Here is a 21250-nt window from a genome sequence, read left to right as displayed (position 1 = left end):
GAATTCAGCTAATTAAAAGCACATTTTCTCCATTACAAAGTTCTATCTGTGTCCCAAATGGTACCCAATTCCCTACATAGTGCACTGCTTTTGACCTGGCCCATAGGGAATAGGGTGCCCATTTAATAACACCATAGTGAATTCGAGGGGTAGCCCTGACTAGGACTCAAACGTGTGTCCAGCGACTGACATCCCAACACCTTAGCAGTTACACCAAGAGAATTGGAACCTCTTGATGAGGTTGCTAGGTGTTGGGTTAAGGTCACTACACTCCCTCCTTCCTTCTGAAGAGCACTCCCTCCTTCCTTCTGAAGAGCACTACCTCCTTCCTTCTTAAGTGTACACGTACACGCCTCTCCGATGGCCTTATGGGCGCCCTCCCACCACTGATACGAATAGCGAATTCGGGGGGGGGGGTATTCTTAGCCGTTAAGTCAAGAGATCTACACTTGACGAGGTGTTGGGTAAGTAGCGCTCATACTGTTATACCTTGTTATATTTGTTAATCACTGTTTACACTCTATTTCATAAATTACAGTAAATCAATGGTCAATCAAGAGATTTGTTATGTGGATCACTTATTTTTGTGTTAGGTTAATTTTATTGTCGCCATTTGTAAACAAATGAAATATTTTATGTGTTCATGGCGATCCAATAAAAGTTACTACGTTAGAATTGTTATGTCTCGCCCACAGGAGAAGCACCTTCCACCCATAGCTGCGGGGAGTAGGGATGTTGTGGGCGCTGCAGCACCCCCTGAAAAAAAATTATGAAAAAAATAGGCATTTATTACTCCTGTATTAGCAGATAAAAATACTCCTCAGCACCCCCAACCCAAAACATCTTCCCGCTGCCATGCTTCCACCATATAGTGCTTTCAACCCCAAGGAGGAGCTGAGTGAAGGCATGAGGAAGTCCAGAAAGCACAGGAGAATGCAAACTACTGCAGTGAAGGGTAAAATGTCCCATCCACAAACTGCACCTTCCCTTGTGGTCCAGCCTTCTGTTTCGGATGCAGTCTCACCTTACGGAGCAAAGGGCCAGATTGATGTTTACCTAAGAGACCTTTTCTGATGTAATAAATTGGTCTCGTTACTTGCCGATTTATTTTGCAGCATATTTATTTTCCACCGATGAATGACTCAAAAACTGTGTGTAACAAAATACAGAAATCTGGCCAGTATGATGCATTTTGCATCATATAATGTAATTTGCATCATATGGGCCACATTTTGGTATTTTGAAAGTTACATATCTTGAAAACGTGATTGCTGACAGGCAAAACATTTTGGGACTATATCAACAATGGACTAATGAAACAAATACTGTACCAAAAGATAGTTTTCGTGTGGAGTTTTCCATTAAGTTTAGTTTTTGCTTTAATTTCGGTTTTGTACACCAGCTTCAAAAGGCTGAAAATACAATATTTTGGCTTCGGAAAAATATATTTCACTTTGGTTTAGATGGTAAAATGATTCTCTACACTATACTTGCTTGTTTTATCACATAAACTGAAAATAGGCGAACTATTCGAATTTTAGCAACTAGGAAATGGTGGTTTAAAACTGTCTTTAAAACTTTCTCGATACCTGTAGAATAGTTGTACCAGAGTAGATAGCTGTAAACTATCCTTTGGTTATATCTATATTGTTTATTACATGTTTATTATAATATTAGGCATATATGTTATTAATACTAATATATTTTACTTTCATACAGAATCTCAAAGCTTCAAAAAGCTGGCAGTTCATGGGAGATGGTCTTCCACAGCTAGATTATACAAAGAAACACATGTCAGAGAGAATGGAAAACCTTATGATAACCCTATAACCTTATATAACTTCCCGGGCAGGCCCTGTCCATCACACGTTTTCATTGGTTGAGGCACATTCGCATACTCGAGTTGGTATTCATGTCATAAGAGGGAATTCCCCCCGACCATGCCCATAAATTGGGGAAAACAAACATTATTTCCCATTGACCCCCATCGTAAAAGAGCAAACTTCGTTGTCTATTTTTTCTCATACAAAAATAACAACAAATTCTGAAAAGCTGCTCTGTTGTCCAATGTACATGTAACCAGGTCAAAATGGTCCCACGTAGGGAAATAGAGCCTTCGAGAAGAGCTCTGTGGCTTCAAGCTATTCGGCTTGGGAGAGTGGGAAATGTGGGGAACCAGTGTCCAAGTAGGCTACACGTAGCTGTGTGTGGAAAACATTTTATGAATGGAGCTTAGGGTTCATTTCTGGATGACTTGATGGAGATTGATTCCATGTCTCATTCTCCTGGAATCTATAGGAAGTGTATACTGGATGATGATCAATGGCTGGAGAAGAAGAATTGGCATAGTGCAATTCTAGGAACATGATAAAGGCAATACATTAATGTAATATTGTACAAAAAACAAGAAAGCCCTACATGCTTGTTATAGAAGTGAGATGTGAATCTCTTCCTCTCTTTTCCTCTGTCCCCCCTCTCTATTTCCCACCCTCACTCCTTTTCTTTCTCCCGCCCTAGTTCCCTTTCTTTCTCTCTCTCTACCTCCATCCATCTTTCCCTCCCTCTCCCTCTCCTTCTCTCTATCCCGCTCTCTGCGCTTGGTGGTTTCCTTTCCTCAGGGGAAGCCCTTTGAACCTTTCAGCCCAGTTAAAGGGAACAAAAGCAAACAAATCACATTGTTCTTTCAGGAATTTTTCTTGTTCACTGCCTTTCATTGCCTCTTTTTTAGGCACTTCTCTCATTCATATCCCAGAAGTCAATGGTTCCTTACATCCCAGCTTGACAAGTCAGGAGGATACAAGCTAATCCCCTTAATCTGGTTTTTCTCCCGCACGCAGCCACAGGGAGAGAGGGACCACAGAGAGTAATCCTATAGAGGACACAATAGGATTAGGCTGTGACTCTCAGAGTGACAATCAGGTATCTACTGACTGATCTGCAAAGTAGGGCCGACTTTCTTAAATTTTACTTATTTTGGCGGGGGGGGGGGGGGGGTTTTKYTTTGRGGGCTGCKGGAGGTCCCTCTGACAGGCCTGTGTTCCTCAACCCAGGGACCCGTGGATGACTGACAGGTGATGAGGGTGGAGTTAGAGTTGGGGGTGTGTGGGGTGGATGGAGGGGTTGTATGTGAGTGGGGTGGGGAGGTAATGGTTGCCTTTCTTGATTCACATTCTGGTACAAACAGCGGTAAACACACACGCATACATTCACAATTCACAATTAACACAATTAGCTCAATCTTGCTGTGTTGCAGCTTTTTGGTCTTCAGCTGAGACAATTTCACAATCACATAGTTAGACAAATAATACCGAAATGTTCTATAACAAATAAAATATATAAATATACAATCTCAGTAAGTTAAATTACGACTTTTCCAGACGTTGACATCAAGTGGATTACAGGTGCTGAATGAAAGGTTATAAAACATATTTTTCCGACATCAAAAATATGTATTTTCAGAACATTGTAAATACGTATTTTCTGGACGTCGAAGCAATGTCTTATATGGACGTTGAAAATAAGTCTTGTGCGGATGTTGAAAATATGTATTTTTTGGTCATCGACTCTATGGACAAATTCCAACTGCACATACATTCTCAATGAAGTAAGTATTATATCACAATAATATAGGAAAGAGGAGACAACTGAAGATTGCAGCAGAATATGTATTATTGTTCCTATCTGTCACATTCAAAAGCTTTAAAACTGACAGTGATGATGTTTAGAGTAGTCCAACCTACAGAATAAGCCAACAGACCACTTTGAACAACAATACCATTTGCAGTAAAGGACGGTTACAGATTTGTTTATTATCTTGCTACGATTGTGATATGTTGTTGTTGATCTACCTTAGTTGAATGCACTGACTGTCAGTCGCTCTGGATAAGAGTGTCTGCTGAATGACCTAAATGTAAAAACAAACACTCGCAAAGCATGCTGTGTATTATTCTAATGAGCTCTGCCCCCAAACAAGTACACATTTGGCAAGTTTGAACATCACAAACAATTATCACAGTAGAGTACTGTACAGTACGGTATCGTATAGGACAGTCGAGTTTTATTCAGTAGAATACAGTACGGTACAGTAGAGTTTAATTCAGTACATTACACTGTACTCTAGTGTATTGTACTCTACTGTCCAAACTTGTGAAACATAGATGTCTATGATTAGTTCAGATTTGTTGCGGTCCAGACCGGACCAAATCTGAACCAATTATAGACATCTATGTTTGGGCCAAATATAGGTTGGTCTGGACCGGACGTCTGTGGATGTTGAAATCAAGGCTGGTCCAGACTGGAGCAGATCTGAACCAAATATAGACGTCTATGATTAGTTCAGATTTGGTCTGATCCGGACCAAAATGAAACTTCTGTAGACATTGAAATCAAGGCTGGTTTGGGCCCCATCCCCCAAAAAAGACAGCTGGTCTGGGGGATATCTTTTGATCCAGTTTTCCTCCATTACTTCAGTGTTTTGGGAAAACATGCATGTCCATTTTTCTTTTAAAAGGTGGAAGTTTGTGGGAAAATACAATGAATTGAGATATTTTCATCATGCCAATATACAGGTAACTGCCCACCCAAAAAAACACTTGAGTAAATGAGCGAAAAAAGTATATTGAAAGCAGGTGCTTCCATAAGGGTAGTTCTTGAGATAATTAAACAATTAACATCCCATAATGCTTAGGGTCATACATAAAAATGCCCAGTTGCCCATTACTTTGGCTACCATGGATAGAAGAAAAGATTTCAGTGACTTTGAAAGAGGGGTCCCAAAGGAGCATAGCAGTTTAAAGTGTGTGTGTGTGTCTCAGTCACCAGATCTCAATTGATTCTGGAGCGAAAGCTTAGACAGCGTTTTCTACCACAATCAACAAAACACAAAATGATGGAATTTATCAAAATGATGGAGTCCCAGACACGTGCCCTATTAAGATACTTTATGTTGGGGTTAACTTTATTTTTGGCACTTACCTGTATTTTGTCTGCAACCACTGTAAGAATAACACAAGTTAGAGTGAATTGTGGAAATGGTGGCAGATGTGAGTGGTAGTGGTGTCTTGCATGCATTTACTCTCATCATCTGTAGATGGCAGCATTGGTACAAGAATTCAAAGCTCCAGCACCTTTTGACACATAACGGCACACTGGTAAATCAGTGTAAAAACCTGCCAGCTCATTTATAACACAGTTCAACCACCTCCCCAAAACCAATCTCAACCCTGGTATGATGCTCTGATGCTCAGCCCAGCATTGCTCTGATATCTGATCCTCTCCATAGTTGTACCACAGCCCACCGAGCCCACGGAAACAGGGCTCACCTCCACTGAAAGGGAAGCCCTTCCTTCCATTCAAGTCCAATGAACGTGGCCAAAGAAAACACTGTGTGATTCTTCACATGTTCTCATGTTACTCTGCTAGTCTTGCTAAGTGCTAAGGGTAAATTACAGGTTATCCATTGTGAGAGAAAACAAAGTCAAAGGATGGTGGATTGCTCTGAGACAGGTGCCAGTGGGTTACTCTGTTGATCTAGCGTGAACAGTAACAGTAGTGGTACGGAAATTACAATTCTAATTGGCCAAATCATATTGTGTTGAAAACAGTTAACCATTATACCTTCACACACATTGCCTGGTTTGTTCCATCAGCTGTCATCTGCTAACACGTTTTGGCATAAAGCTAATGCATTTTAGTGCAAGTCATGCTCCACTGCAAGGTAGTGGCAGTACCAGACACCTTTATTTCCTCATCCATCATCTGCATGATCCAAGTGTGTGTGATTTACGTCTTAAACCAGGTCGCCACTAACCCAGACGCACCCACCCTGATGCTCTCCACATGGATCCCTCAGCTAAATATACCCTGTGTGTCTCAGCTGGCTGTGTTTCAGTTGAGGTCACGATGGTTTGCCCTCTTCACACTTGCTACATGCCAGATTTAGCCACTGACTCTTCATTTAGAGATCCGGATAAACAAACAAAAAGCCACCAACGCCAGAACATTTAGCTAAATCTAATAGACCCGACATGACAAGAACAAACCATTGATTTCCTAATTTATGTCTGCATGTCTGACACGGGAATCATATTAATGATGTAACCGAGTTAATGTCACAAAAATGAAGGCATTGTGGCAGAGGGTGAGGTGAAATCCTTTGGCCCCCTGCTAAGCTCCCATCACCTGTGTGACAGAGAGGTTTGTACAGGTGCCCTCTGCACCCCCCTCCTTCTTCCTCATCCGTTCCCGCCAAACTGACACTACTGAGGGAGAGGGGCAGGTACAGGCAAGGCCCACATCACTCACTCCTGAGTCTGTGAGACCATGGTGTGTGCAAGTGTTGCTAGGTGAGTGTGGTGTGTGTATGGGTGTGAGTGGCCTCTTTAGGTGTGACGAGGGGCACCACAAATACCCTTCTTGCAACCCTCAACCCAGTCCCCTCCCTCTACCACTTCTGTCCCAAACGGAAGTCTTAATTTCAGCCTTTTCCTGAGAGGGGGTTAGTTGGGTGGTGGGGTTGTGTGAGTCACTGTGTTGACCTTGTGACAGAACCTCAGACAACAGCACTGCATCGTTGGTACCAAGTAGTGTGGCCTGATGACACTTCAGTCTGTGGCATCCTCAGTGTGTGATTCCTCACACATGCAAGGTCAGGCATTTCATACCAAGCCACACAGTAGATGAAGGACGGCGTTCTACACAATCAAATCATCATCAGTGCACAACCTGTATTTCAGTCTACTGTGTTACAGATAACAAAATACTGGCCACACGACTGAACAGCTTCTGTGGGGCCCCTCCCTGGGTCCATATGATTAATTCAACTCTGCACAGTCCCTGGGGGCCACATCTCCTGCATGGTTGTGCAATGCCTTTACGCAGCGTGGCCATTCCTCTTATCTGCTACCGTAATATTAGCTAATGGAATATGATCTAATATATGCCATTAATGGCAAGCAGGGAGGGTCTCCGGGAATTCACAATGGAACCAAATGCACACACACCACAACCCCCAAACCACCCTCCCTCACAACCCCAAGCACAACATAGAATAAACCCCCAACTATCTCTCCCCACTGACCAAATGAATCCGAAGAAAACGTCGAAATGAGACCCATTTATATCTACAATGTATGACGCACCGCCAGGTGTAAGTGGGGTTTGGATATGCGTCTAGAACTTTGATATGCCAGATGTGAGTATATTTTATCTTTCTCCGTCAAATCATCCTCACATTATAACGTGGATTTTCAAAGGTAAAACACTTCAATCCTGACTGACTGCAGGTGTTGAGGTCAAATGAATGGAAACCCAAACACTGTTTTCCTATGTTACTGTCAGTGGCTAATATGGTTTTATCCCCTCAAAGCATCCGACAGAGCCCATAGTCACTCAAAGTGTGAGGTGGAAACACCTCCCTGTGTGTTCTTCAATGGAAGACTTATCTAGGTTAGGGCTTTAGCCTGTTTGTGTGTGTCTGTGGGCCTCCAGGCCACTGGATTAGTCCTGTAACAACATGTTCTTGCATGCCCTCTAGTCCAGGATCTGTGTTGGCCTGGCAGAGGTTAATATGTTGATATCAGTGTGGCGTATCCCCATATTTGATATTTCATGCATGGACATTCCCAATGGTCTTTGTAGCTCAGAGTTCCAGTTATTACAGAGAATGAAGCCATTCACACACTGTCAAAAACATATAATTTATTGTTTTAAATCCTAACAGCTGTCTGTGGGAGTGGGCGTTATCTGCGAGGCCGGGGGCCCTGTTTGAAGTCAAGAGAGTGCAGTGCTGTGGCGAGGGCAGCGTACAGGTGAGAGGTGTTGAAACGCAGGCAGTACACTGGGCTACTCACAGCAGAGGACAGCTGGAACATCTGTGGCAAGGACAACAACAGTCATAAATGGCACTCACCCACACACATTTGATTCCATACACAACACACACACACCTCTAAGCAGCGGGTTTGCCGCTTATCCCACGTCCGTATGACGCCATAGTAAGAGGAGCCACTGGCAATCATGTGATTCCCGTCCGTCTGGATGCAGTAGAGGGCACTGTCGTGAGGCTCCTCCCACTCCATGACACACTTCCTGTTGGGACAGGAGGAAATGACATCAGAGAATGTTGAAAAAAATTTGACATCCATTTCATTTGAAATACAGCATGACAGCAATACAGCATTCATTTTGTTCAACTAACGTTGATGAGCTATGGTAAAAGGACCACTGCAAAACAGTGCAGAGTGTGACTGGATTTAGGAGAGTGTACTCTGAAGAATTTTAAAGAAGGCAAATGTATGTGTGCATGTTATGAGGAAGTTACATTTTGTATGTTGGCGTGCGTTTTGTGAGGATGCTGAAACTTCATCTGTTGTTAACGGAAAGGCGCTGGGGTGTTGGCGCGCTGGCTGGGTTTGCAGTGGGGAAGGAGATGGTGGTAGGGGAACTATTTTGGGGGTTCTGCCAATAGAGATCGATCATCCATTAGAGCCTCATCAATAAGTGATGCACAGGGACCGAGAGCAGACAGAAGGGCAGCAGAGATGTCTGGAGTCACTCTCACACACACGTATGCACATACGCAAATACACACAGGCGCACATACTCACAGGCTTACACACACACACACACACACACACACACACACACACACTCTCTGTTCGTCCTCATTTTAGCAATCCAATGAGTGCAAGCTCAATTCACTGTAATTAGCCAGGTTTCCATCCAACCAATTAATTACCTGACACATAAAAAAAACTCACGGCAGGCCTGATGGAAACAGGAGATTTTGCCGACAAATTAGCTAATGCCANGATGGGCTCTCATGAAGACCCAGAGTTACCTCTGCTGCAGAGGATAAGTTCATTAGAGTTACCAGCCTCAGAAATTGCAGCCCAAATAAATGCTTCACAGAGTTCAAATAACAGACACATCTCAACATCAACTGTTCAGAGGAGACTACGTGAATCAGGCCTTCATGGTTGAATTGCTGCAAAGAAACCACTGCTAAAGGACACCAATAAGAAGAAGAGACTGGCTTGGGCCAAGAAACACGAGCAAAGAACATTAGACCGGTGGAAATCTGTCCTTTGTTCTGATGAGTCCAAATTTGAGATTTTTGGTTCCAACCGCCGTGTCTTTGTGAGACGCAGAGTAGGTGAACGGATGCTCTCCGCATGTGTGGTTCCCACCGTGAAGCATGGAGGAGATGGTGTGGGGGTGTGGGGCTGCTTTGCTGGTGACACTGTCTGTGATTATTTTTAAATTCAAGGCACACTTAACCAGCATGGCTACCACAGCATTCGCAAGCGATACGCCATCCCATCTGGTTAGTGGGACTATCATTTGTTTTTCAACAGGACAATGACCCAACACACCTCTAGGCTGTGTAAGGGCTATTTGACCAAGAAGAAGAGTGATGGAGTGCTGTATCAGGTGACCACACTGGGCTGCTCACAGCAAAGGATAACTGCAACATCTATGGCAAGGAAAACAAGTCATAAATGGCCGTCACCCACACACAAATTGACTTTACACACACATACCTCTACGCAGCGGGTCTGCCACTTATCCCACATCCATATGACGCCGTAGTAGGAGGAGCCACTGGCAATCGTGATTCCCATATGTCTGGATGCAGTAGAGGGCACTGTCGTGAGGCTCCTCCCACTCCATGACACACTTCCTGTTGGACAGGAAGATGTTTGTGAAAAAGTAGACATCTGTTTCATTTGAAATACTATGAATTGCAGGATGTGAAATAGTCCAAAATGACAGCGTTACAGCATTCATTCGTTCAACTTACTTTGATGACCTAGGCGAGGACCACTACTTCACAGTGCAGAATGTGACTGGATTTTGGAGAGTGTACTTTGAAGAATTTTAAGAAGGCAAATGTGTGTGTGCATGTTTTGAGTAAGTTAGATTGTGTATGTTGGAGTGTGTTTTGAGTAGGGTGCATGTTGTGAGGTTTGTGTGTGAGTTTTCTGAGGATGCTGAAACTTCATCTGTTGTTTACGGAAAGGCGCTGGGGTGTTGGGAGCGCTGGCTGGGTTTGCGGTGGGGAAGGAGGTAGTGGTAGGGGAAATATTTTAGGAGTTCTGCCAATGGAGATCGATCATCCATTAGAGCCTCATCAATAAGTGATGCACAGGGACCGGGAGCAGACAGCAGGGCAACAGAGGCGTCTGGAGTCACTCTCACACGCAAACACACACAGGCGTGCACACACACAGGGCACACACCGTTTCTTCGTCCTAATTTTAGCAATCCAATGAGCGCGAGGTCAATTCACTGTCATTGGGTCCTAAAGTGTTGAGAGACACCAGATATATTCACATATAGCCCTGATTCGACCAGACTCAAAGGAGTGTCCCTATCACCAGACTACTTTACCTGTCTTGGCAACTGAGGTTAAAGTCAAGCAGTAACTTACTATTGTGTGTCTTTGATAGAGTTTGAGCTGTGTCGGTTTCTCGGAGTGTGTTTTTCCGGGACAATGTGAGTCAAGAGTGCATGAGGTAGACAAGGCCAATTGGGCTGACTCCTCTTTCTCTCTCGTTTTCCCCCTCTCTGCCGAACCTATAGCCGACGTGGTGAGAGTGCAGCAGAGTTTGTAGAGAATGCATACACACTCTGACCATCTCACCCAGAGAATGTCCCAGCCATGACACAAAAACAGACATCTCTACATAAAACTAAATAAAACAATACCACATCTGTCACGCCCTGACCTTAGAGATCATTTTATGTCTCTATTTTGGTTGGTCAGGGCGTGAGTTTGGGTGGGCATTCTATGTCTGGTGTTCTATGTTGTCCTTGTTTTGTATTTCTATGTGTTTGGCCTGGTTTGGTTCCCAATCAGAGACAGCTGTCTATCGTTGTCTCTGATTGAGAACCATACTTAGGTAGCCTGTTCCCACCTGTGTTTGTGGGTATTTATTTTCTGTTAAGTGTTTGTTGCACCTTTCAGAACTGTTCGTTGGTCGTTTTGTTGTTTTTGTTCGAGTGTACATATTTATTAAACGTATTATGAATACTTACCACGCTGCACCTTGGTCCTCTTCTCCTTCTCCTGACGACGTTCGTTACAGAACTACCCACCACCAAAGGACCAAGCAGCGTGGAAGGATGGACTCCTGGACATGGGAGGAAGTATTGGACGGCAAGGGACCCTGGGCACAGCCGGGGGAGTATCGCCGTCCGAAAGAGGAGCTGGAGGCAGCTAGAGCGGAGCGGCGACACTACGAGGAATTGGCTCGAGAAAACGGGCACGAGATGCACCCCCAGAATTATTTTTTGGGGGGGGGACACGGGGAGATTGACGGACTCAGGTAGGAGACCTGAGCCAACTCCCTGTGCTTACCGTGGCGAGAGAGTGACCGGGCAGGCACCGTGTTATGCGGTGAAGTGCACGGTGTCCCCGGTGCGTATGCATAGCCCGGTGCGCTACATCGCAGCTCCTCGCATCTGCCGGGCTAGAGTGGGCATCGAGCCAGGAGGGATGATGCCGGCTCAGCGCATCTGGTCTCCAGTGCGTCTCCTCGGCCCGGGTTATCCTGCGCCAGCCCTGCGCACTGTGTCTCCAGTACGTCTGCACAGCCCAGTGCGTCCTGTGCCTGCGCCCCGCACGTGCAGGGCCAAAGTCACCATACAGCCAGGACGGGTTGTGCAGGCTCTTTGCTCGAGACCTCCAGTGCGCCTCCACGGCCCAGTGTATCCGATGCCTCGGCCAAGGACAAGGCCTCTTGCATGTCTCCCCAGCCTGGTGAGTCCTGTGCCTGTGCTTAGCCCTAACCTTCCTGCATGTCTCCCCAGCCTGTTGAGTCCTGTACCTGCTCCCAGAGCCAGGCTTCCTGTGTGTCTCTCCACTCCAGTGATAATCCATGGCAAGAAGCCTCCAGTGATGATCCATGGCAAGAAGCCTCCAGTGATGATCCATGGCACGAAGCCTCCAGTGATGATCCATGGCACGAAGCCTCCAGTGATGATCCATGGCACGAAGCCTTTCCTTTGATGATCCATGGCACGAAGCCTCATGTGATGGTCCATGGCACGAAGCCTCCAGTGATGATACATGTCAAGAAGCCTCCTGTGATGATCCATGGCACGAAAGCCTCCTGTGATGATCCACGGCACGAAGCCTCCTGTGATGATCCATGGCACGAAGCCTCCTGTGATGATCCATGGCACGAAGCCTCCAGTGATGATCCATGGCACGAAGCCTCCAGTGAGGATCCATGGCATGAAACCTCCAGTGAGGAGTTATGGCACGAGGCCCCCAACGAAGGACGTCAGTCTGGAGCTCCAGCGACGCCTTCTAGTCCGGAGCCTCCAGCTTCGCCTTCTAGTCCGGAGCCTTCAGCGTCGCCCTCTAGTCCGGAGCCTCCAGCGACCCCTCCTTGTCCGGAGCAAGCCAGAGTCTCCCTTCCTGTCCGGAGCAGCCAGAGTCTCCCTCCTGTCCGGAGCAGCCAGAGTCTCCCTCGTGTCCGGAGCAGCCAGAGTCGTCCTCCTGTCCGGAGCAGCCAGAGTCTTGAAAGAGGAGTCCGCCGTCCGAAAGAGGAGCTGGAGGCAGCTCCTCTTTCCCTCGGGACCCTCGCAGCGGGCCTCCTGTCCGGGGCCCGCTGCGAGGGTCCCCGGTCCGGGGTCGGCGGTAAGGGTCCCTGCTCCAGAGGCACCACCTAAGTGGGCCAAGACTAAGGTGGAGCGGGGTCCACGTCCCGCACCAGAGCCGCCACCGCAGTGAAATGCCCACCCAGACCCTCGACTATAGGTTCAGGTTTTGCGGTCGGAGTCCGCACCTTTGGGGGGGGGGGGGACCTTAGAGATCCGCACCTTTGGGGGGGGACCTTAGAGATCCTTTTTATGTCTCTATTTTGGTTGGTCAGGGCGTGAGTTTGGGTGGGCATTCTATGTCTGGTGTTCTATGTTGTCCTTGTTTTGAATTTCTATGTGTTTGGCCTGGTATGGTTCCCAATCAGAGGCAGCTGTCTATCGTTGTCTCTGATTGAGAACCATACTTAGGTAGCCTGTTCCCACCTGTGTTTGTGGGTAGTTATTTTCTGTTTAGTGTTTGTTGCGCCTTTCAGAACTGTTCGTTGGTCGTTTTGTTGTTTTTGTTCGAGTGATCATATTTATTAAACGTATTATGAATACTTACCACGCTGCACCTTGGTCCTCTTCTCCCGACGACGTTCGTTACATCACATGAGAAAACTATTTGCCATTACCCAATTCCCCCCCCAAAACATACTATAAATATAAAGAAATAACCCCAAAAATATGATGAAACAACGTGACACACAAACCTCACATATTCAACAAGACCATGAGATGATAGATCAATCTGATAAAATACACAACAACACTACACAACATTAACACATAACAAGAGACAGGAGCTTCACAACACCAAGACAACAGTGTATATCAGACAGAGAATGAACTGTGTGTGTGTTGCTGTCCGCTGGTCGGATACCCTCCAGGCATCTGCAAAACTCAAAGTCCTGCTTTCAGCGAGAACCCAACGTCCAGACACCCCTCACTGTCCCAGGGAGCCTCCTGGGGGTGCTGTGTGTGTGAATTATTGATGTCTAAAGAGGGACCCCCATCCCAGCCCAACCCTCCACTCAACTCCCCAGAGCTAGCTGACAATCAGCTTTTATTTGTGTTACTTGACTGGACCCCTCCCCACAAAAACACCTCACACACATACACACACACCACCCAAATCAAATGGCCCCGTCTCCTTTGATAGCAGGACCTGGTTTGTTGTGGAAATCTGCAAAGCTCCGCATCAATACGGGCACCGCCCAGAGCGGACTGGATAGGGACATACTGCGCTCTTTCTCTTTGGAAGATGGAGGGGAGGGAGAATGACTAGACTGTGTTGCTAGTGCTCTTATGTGTGCTGTGCTGACTCATAGCACGTGTATTGAAGTGTATGATGTAGCCGTGACGTTATTCTCATTTTGGCATGGCTCAGAACGCTTCTTTGCAAATCATAATGCTTGGCCATAATGAACAGTTTTATAATGTATATTGCTGCATGTGCTATATTGGTGGCGGTACATTTTGCCATACAATATGTGCCATAGTACATTGACAATTTATACATACGTGAATACGAAGAAAAAAAAGTATTGATTGACAGCTTGCTTGATGGACGGACGGCGTACCTGGGGCTGAGGCGGAGGTCCCAAGAGCGGATGTAGGTGTCGTAGCCACAGGTGAGCTGCTGGAAGGGCGACTCATATACTATATCCAACACACCTGCATCCCACTGGAACTCTGAACCTAGACAACACAGCAACTCACACCTGAGAGACAGCGAGAGGGAGGAGGGAGAAATAGAGAGAAAGTAGGAAAAAGAAGAAAGATGAAGAGAGACAGTTCCGTTCTGCACCTAAGATCACAGACATGTTACACACTACCATCTGTATCAACAAATGCCTGCTGGCTACTGGCTACTTTACGTCGAATAAAGGAGGTCCTTAGTGCTTCAAATGAGGATGTACAGTGTTCACTTACACCCATAAGCAGCCACGAATAATCAATGTAGTCCCTACTAGGTATAACTCATCTTATCTCAAAGTGAGAGGAAGACAACACACTTTTGTCACCGGTCTAAGTCTTTCTTGGAGTTGATCCTTGATTCACCCCTAAGCTCTCTGTGTATATCTTCATATTCCCACAGACAGCCCTCTCTCTCCATCTCTATATTCCCAATTCCACAGGCTCCAGACCACCCAGAGGAGATCAAAGTCAACACCTCTCTATCTGGGAGAGGGCTCTGAGGCCGATTACAGGGATCCTCCCACGCTACGACACTGTGCGGGATGGAAGTGTGTGTGTGTGTGAGAGAGAGAGAGAGAGAAAGAGAGAAAACGGCGTGGTGTGTAAAAAATATATATTTGTGTGTATGGGTACACAAAGGATGTGTATGGGTGGGTGTGTGTATGGGTGTGTGTATGAGCAGTACCATGCTCTTGTGATCACAGTCCTCTATTGGCTGCCCCCTCAGCGGCTCTGATTATTGGAGAATAACTTGCCCTCCGCAGTGCGGATTATTGCAGAATAACTGTCTCTTTGTTGCTGTTTAATTCCTCCATGACCGTGACTGTGTGCGAATCACAGATCTTTGATACCTGCTCCCTAGCAACCATTTAAAGGTGCCCGCTGGCCCTGGTGACCGCACTCCCTCCCCCTCCTCGCTCGTGCCCCCACTGCCCCAAACACCAGGGGCAGACTGGTAATCCGCCAGCCTCACCCCAGGGGGCCATCTTATTGGACGAGGGCTTTCCTCACGGGGCGTCTTATTGGATGAGAGCTTTCTCAGCCCTGGGGTCTAAGCCTGGCCAATGGGGAGTCTGTGATGAGGCTCTCTCTCTGGGCTATGTGTCTGTGTGGGGTACCGACCTCTCATTTTCTTTTTACTGCTAAAACCCAGGGCTTAATGCATGCCGGACAAAGAACACCTATACCACTCAAGTCACACGTGAATAATTGACTCATAACTCAAATGTGTCTTGTAGAGAGCCCCCTACATCACTCAACCCACAAGGATATAGGCCATTCAATTCATAGCCTGAATACAACGTCTCACAGACACAATTGAGCTGATTGCACTGAAGGTCTTCGTGGCCCTCTGAAACGTCAGACACCAAAAGGTGAGATGATAAAAACCCGGATCCATGAAAGCGCTCTTCACATCTGCGTCAGTATATTAAAGCCCGTAATAGCACTGTGCGATGGATGGCGAGCAAGCAAAACGGGATTCTCAAATTGTTACGTCACCACTTTTATGAGCCTAGGAAAGATTACAGGATGGAGCATAACCATATAATCTGTCAGAATGACTGTATCTGCAAGTGGGGCTGCCACTTGCCTTTGAGCTGCGGCTTGATTGTGTGATCTGACCATCTCATGTCTGGGTCCACACCGTCACATACCTGAGTCTGGCCCAAAGCATGCCTGAGTGGAAAGTCACATGGTTGAGTCTATAAAATAGTACTGACGAGTCATTACCGTCACATAACAGAGGCCGTCCATGAAATGAGTGCCTTTTGTGTCCCTTTGATATACAGTACCAGTCAAAAGTTTGGACACGCCTTCTCATTCAAGGATTTTTCTTTATTTTTTGTATTTTATACATTGTAGAATAATAGTGAAGACATTAAAACTATGAACAAACACATATGGAATCATGTACAGTAGCCACCCTTTGCCTTGTGACTCCCGAGTGGCGCAGCGGTGTAAGGCACTGCATCTCAGTGCAAGAGGTGTCACTACAGTCCATGGTTTGAATCGAGGCTGTATCACATCTGGCCGTGATTGGGAGTCCCATAGAGCGGCGCACAATCGGCCCAGCGTCGTCAGGGTTTGGCCGGAGTAACCCGTCATTGTAAATAAGATTTTTTTTCTTAACTGACTTGCCTAGTTAAATAAAGGTAAGAGAAAAATGGAATGACAGCTTTGCACACTCTTGGCATTCTCTCAACCAGCTTCATGAGAAATGCTTTTCCGACAGTCTTGAAGTAGTTCCCACATATGCTGAGCATTTGTTGGCTGCTTTTCCTTCACTCTGCGGTCCAACTCATCCCAAACCATCTCAATTGAGTTGAGGTTGGATGATTGTGGATGCCAGGTCATCTGATGCAGCACTCCATCACTCTCCTTGGTTAAATATCACTTACACAGCCTAGAGGTGTGTTTTGGGTCCTTGTCCTGTTGAAAAACAAATGATAGTCCCACTAAGAGCAAAACAGATGGGATAGCGTATTGCTGCAGAATGCTGTGGTAGCCATGCTGGTTAAGTGTGCCTTGAATTCTAAATAAATCACCAACAGCGTCACACCTCCTCCATGCTTCATGGTGGAAACTGAGTCCCGTGTGGCTCAGTTGGTAGAGCATGGCGCTTGCAACGCCAGGGTTGTGGGTTCATTCCCCACGGGGGGACCAGGATGCATATGTATGAACTTTCCAATTTGTAAGTCGCTCTGGATAAGAGCGTCTGCTAAATGACGTAAATGTAGATGTAAATGAAACCACACATGCGGACATCATCCGTTCACCTACTCTGCGCCTCACAAAGACACGGCGGTTGGAACCAAAAATCTCAAATTTGGACTCATCAGACGAAAAGACAGATTTCCACCAGTCTAATGTCCATTGCTCATGTTTATTGACCCAGGCAAGTCTCTTCTTCCTATTGGCGTCCTTTAGTACTGGTTTATTTGCAGCAATTTGAACACAGAGGCCTTTGTAGCAGGCCACTGTGTTCTTGGGGACCTTCAATGCTGCAGTAATTTTTTGGTACCCTTCCCCAGATCTGTGCCTCGACACAATCCTGTCTCGGAGCTCTACGGACCATTCCTTTGACCTCATGGCTTGGTTGTTGCTCTGACATGCACTGTCAACTATGGGACCTTATATAGGCAGGTGTGTGCCTTTCCAAATCATGTCCAATCAATTGAATTTACCACAGGTGGACTCCAATCAAGTTGTAGAAACATCTCAAGGATGATCAATGGAAACAGGATACACCTGAGCTCAATTTCGAGTCTAATAGCAAAGGGTCTGAATACTTATGTAAATAAGGTATTTCTGTTTTTTATTTTGAATAAATTTGCACCCCACAAAATGTTCATTGCTTTGTCATTATGGGGTATTGTGTGTAGATTGATGAGGGACACTTAAAAAAAAAAAAATTTTAGAATAAGGCTGTAACACAACTAAATGTAGAAAAGGGGAAGGGGTCTTGTGCTGCCATCCTGTTAGAAGGTAACAGATTATTTTATTACAATAGTTAAAATGCTGTTAGAAGGTAACAGATTATTTTATTACAATAGTTAAAATGGATTTTCATTGTGTTCATGATGTTATTTGCCCCCTAGTGGAGCTTTCTGGTACTTAGAGTGTACACAAACAGGAAGTAGAGAATTCGTTCTGCACGCTTAGAAGCAGCTAAAAACAACGCTACGGTGCAGGTCTTTCAGTGTAGTTATTTCTTGTCACGCTTCAGCCTTGGAAAATATTTGTTTGTAAGTTCGATTCAAGCATTTAGCTAATGATGATAATCTTGTTATTGATGAGATTTCTTACATATCAATGTTGGTTGGTTGCATTTACTCACAAATTGCAATGCCTTTCATGTATGATGTTAGCTGTATTACTTTGCTCGTGCGTCATGCAAACGAATTGTAAAATATACAATACTGTATTTTTGTTACTGTTTCTAGTGTAATATGCCTTGTTATTCTACATAGATGGTTGTACATTATTAGGATAATGAAAGGAGTTAGTCAATTACCATATGAGAAAGCAATTAGCTATATGGTTTGGCATCATGCCAGATGCATGGTACCGTAGCCGTGCTTTGTATTCATGCAACTTCAAATGTATAATGTACAGCTACAGTATGTTGGTGTGAATTGAATACTAAAGTATATTCTTTTCTGTGTTTTGCAGTTTTACAACATAAACGTTTACAATATATTCATTCAAGAAAAGTTACGCCTTGGGAGTTTTATTGAAGACTTAGTTGTTAGCTATCTGTCTAGTTTTGCATGGGAACGCAACTCAAGGGCAGAAAGTAAAAAAACATCATCACGGCGGGCTCAAGCTCAAGAATAACCACACACGGTGGTTTGTTTCTACATTCATCAGCCAACAAAGCCTCTGTTCTTATGGAAGACCAGCAGTCTACGGTACAACAACCAGAGCCAAGAGTTCGACAGAGAGAGATGGAGGAGCCTCTTCAGCACATTGACCAAGTCTCAATCTACAAGATCAAGGTCATCAAAACAGTCAAGCAGATCCTCAACGGCGAGTTCTGCAGCCATCAAAGCACGCGCCAAGGCAGACGCAGCGCGTGCACAAGTCTCCTATGCTGAGAAGGAAGCTTCTGTGATGAAACAAAAGGCAGAAATAGAGGCCAGCTTGTTGAAGCAAAAAGCTGACCTCGAGGCAAGTTTATATGTTCTCCAATTTGAGAGAACAGCTGCTGCTGCGTTGGCTGAAGCTGCAGCCTTTGAAGAAGCTGTAGAATCAGAACGCAGAGAGCTTCGCAAAGAACTAGACACAGGGACACAGCCCTTAAGTCCAGTCCAGCGTACYTGTGAGTATGTGCAACAACATGCTAGGCCCTACTTTGCTGAACTTCCATTTGAAGTGGAGAAACAAGAGCTTAGTGTTGACCCAGCTACATACCATAATCCAGAAAGTAGCAAACAACAGAACATGAGCAGAGACTCTCCGTTCAAAAGAAATGAACAGCAGCATGGTGTAAATGGAAAACAAGCCCACTTCCAGTCACACACACAAAGCGTCCCTGAGTCACAAGTSGCACCAGACCTCATCAAGTACCTCCTACGCCGTGAGATGGTGAGTTYCGGACTCYTGAAGTTTGATGATCGCCCTGAAAATTATTGGGCATGGAAAGCATCCTTTCTCAATGCGATCAGAGACTTGAATTTATCAGCCAGGGAAGAGTTAGATCTAATTACCAAGTGGCTAGGGGCAGAGTCGTCTGAGCAAGCAAACAGAATTAGATCTGTCCATATTTTCAACGCAACAGCAGGGCTTAACATGGTCTGGCAACGACTAGAAGAGTGCTATGGTACACCTGAAGTGATCGAGAATGCACTGTTGAAGAAAATTGATGATTTTCCAAAACTGGCTAAMWAAGACAATCACAAACTAAGAGAACTAGGTGACATTCTTCTCGAACTGGAGTGTGCTAAAGTAGAAGGGTACCTTCCAGGCCTCGCTTATCTGGACACATCTCGGGGGGTAAACCCTATAGTAGAGAAACTTCCATTCAGTTTACAAGAAAAATGGATTGCACAGGGATCCAAATACAAGGAGGACTATCGGGTAGCATTCCCACCATTCTCGTTCTTCTCGAGATTCATCAGGAACCAGGCGAAAACTAGAAACGACCCCAGTTTCACCCTCTACACCKCAACTAACCAGGTGTCTATGAAAAGTGAGAAACCTGCCAGGTACAGCAGCAAGACACCTGTGACTGTATACAAAACCGATGTGTCATCTGAGCCCTCAGACCACCAAACCAAACCCAGTAAGACAAAGATTGAAAACCCTGACCATCAHTGCCCGATACATAACAAACCTCATCCTCTTAAAAAGTGTCGTGGGTTTAGATACAAAACTCTAGATGAGCGCAAATCATATCTCAAAGAGAATGGAATTTGTTTCCGATGTTGTGGGTCAACTCAGCACAGAGCTAAAGACTGTAAGGTGTCAATCAAGTGCTCTGAGTGCGACAGTGACAGACATCTTGCTGCTCTGCATCCAGGCCCAGCCCCTTCAAATACAGACACTGCTACAGCAGAGAAAGAGCATGGCGGGGAGCAAGGTGACGATGCTCTTCTATCTGTCACCTCAAAGTGTACGGAGATCTGTGGTGAGGCAGTYAATCCAAGATCATGTTCAAAAATATGCCTAGTTAAAGCTTATCCGGCTGGGAAAAGAGAGAAMGCTGTCAAAATGTATGTAGTGCTTGATGAACAGAGTAACAAATCTCTGGCCAAGACAGAGTTTTTCAATCTCTTCAACATCAATGACAACTCTGCTCCATACACCATGAAGACCTGTTCTGGGGTAACAGAGACTTCAGGCAGGAGAGCCGTCAACTTCATGGTGGAGTCTATAGACGGACACATGSAGCTATCTCTCCCTACTCTGATAGAGTGTGATATGATGCCAGACGATAGGATGGAGATTCCCTCCCCCGACATTGCATATCATCATCCCCATCTGCAACCAGTTATGGACAAAATTCCAGCTGTGGACCCAGACGCTCCCATCCTCCTGCTCTTAGGACGAGACATCTTAAGGGTACACAAGGTACGAGAGCAAATCAATGGGCCCCACGACACTCCTTATGCACAGCGACTCGACCTCGGGTGGGTCATCGTGGGTGAGGTCTGTCTGGGAACAGCTCACCGACCAGCCAATGTTAACGTGTTCAGGACAAACATACTTCAAAATGGTCGCACATCCTATCTGAGCCCTTGCCCTGACATCATCCAGGTAAAAGAGAACTACRACAGCGTAGCTCAGAAACACATCTCTCCCTCTACAGTGCACTYGAGAGATCCAAGCACAACTGTGAACACAGACAGCCTGGGATGTTCCGTGTTCGACAAAACACAAGACGATGATAAACCAGCACCATCAGTGGAGGACAAAGCCTTTTTGGACATTATGGACAAACAGGTTTTCCAGGATG

The 21250-nt window shown here is 45.6% G+C and overlaps 1 long non-coding RNA gene and 1 pseudogene across 1 annotated transcript; one reads left to right on the top strand and one right to left on the bottom strand.

The window, feature by feature from the left end:
- Window positions 1-7678: 7678 nt before the first annotated feature.
- The window catches only part of LOC111978498 (F-box/WD repeat-containing protein 4-like), a 43898-nt pseudogene continuing 30326 nt past the window's right edge, over window positions 7679-21250 (bottom strand).
- LOC139029153 (uncharacterized) lies at window positions 17876-19219 on the top strand. Its single transcript, XR_011481439.1, has 2 exons — window positions 17876-18038; window positions 18466-19219. It is a non-coding gene; the product is annotated as an uncharacterized lncRNA (long non-coding RNA).

The sequence above is a fragment of the Salvelinus sp. IW2-2015 genome, linkage group LG18, assembly GCF_002910315.2.
Source record: "Salvelinus sp. IW2-2015 linkage group LG18, ASM291031v2, whole genome shotgun sequence".
NCBI lineage: Eukaryota > Metazoa > Chordata > Actinopteri > Salmoniformes > Salmonidae > Salvelinus > Salvelinus sp. IW2-2015.
Note: the sequence above shows the minus strand (reverse complement) of the source record. Positions and strands in the feature narration are given on the sequence as shown.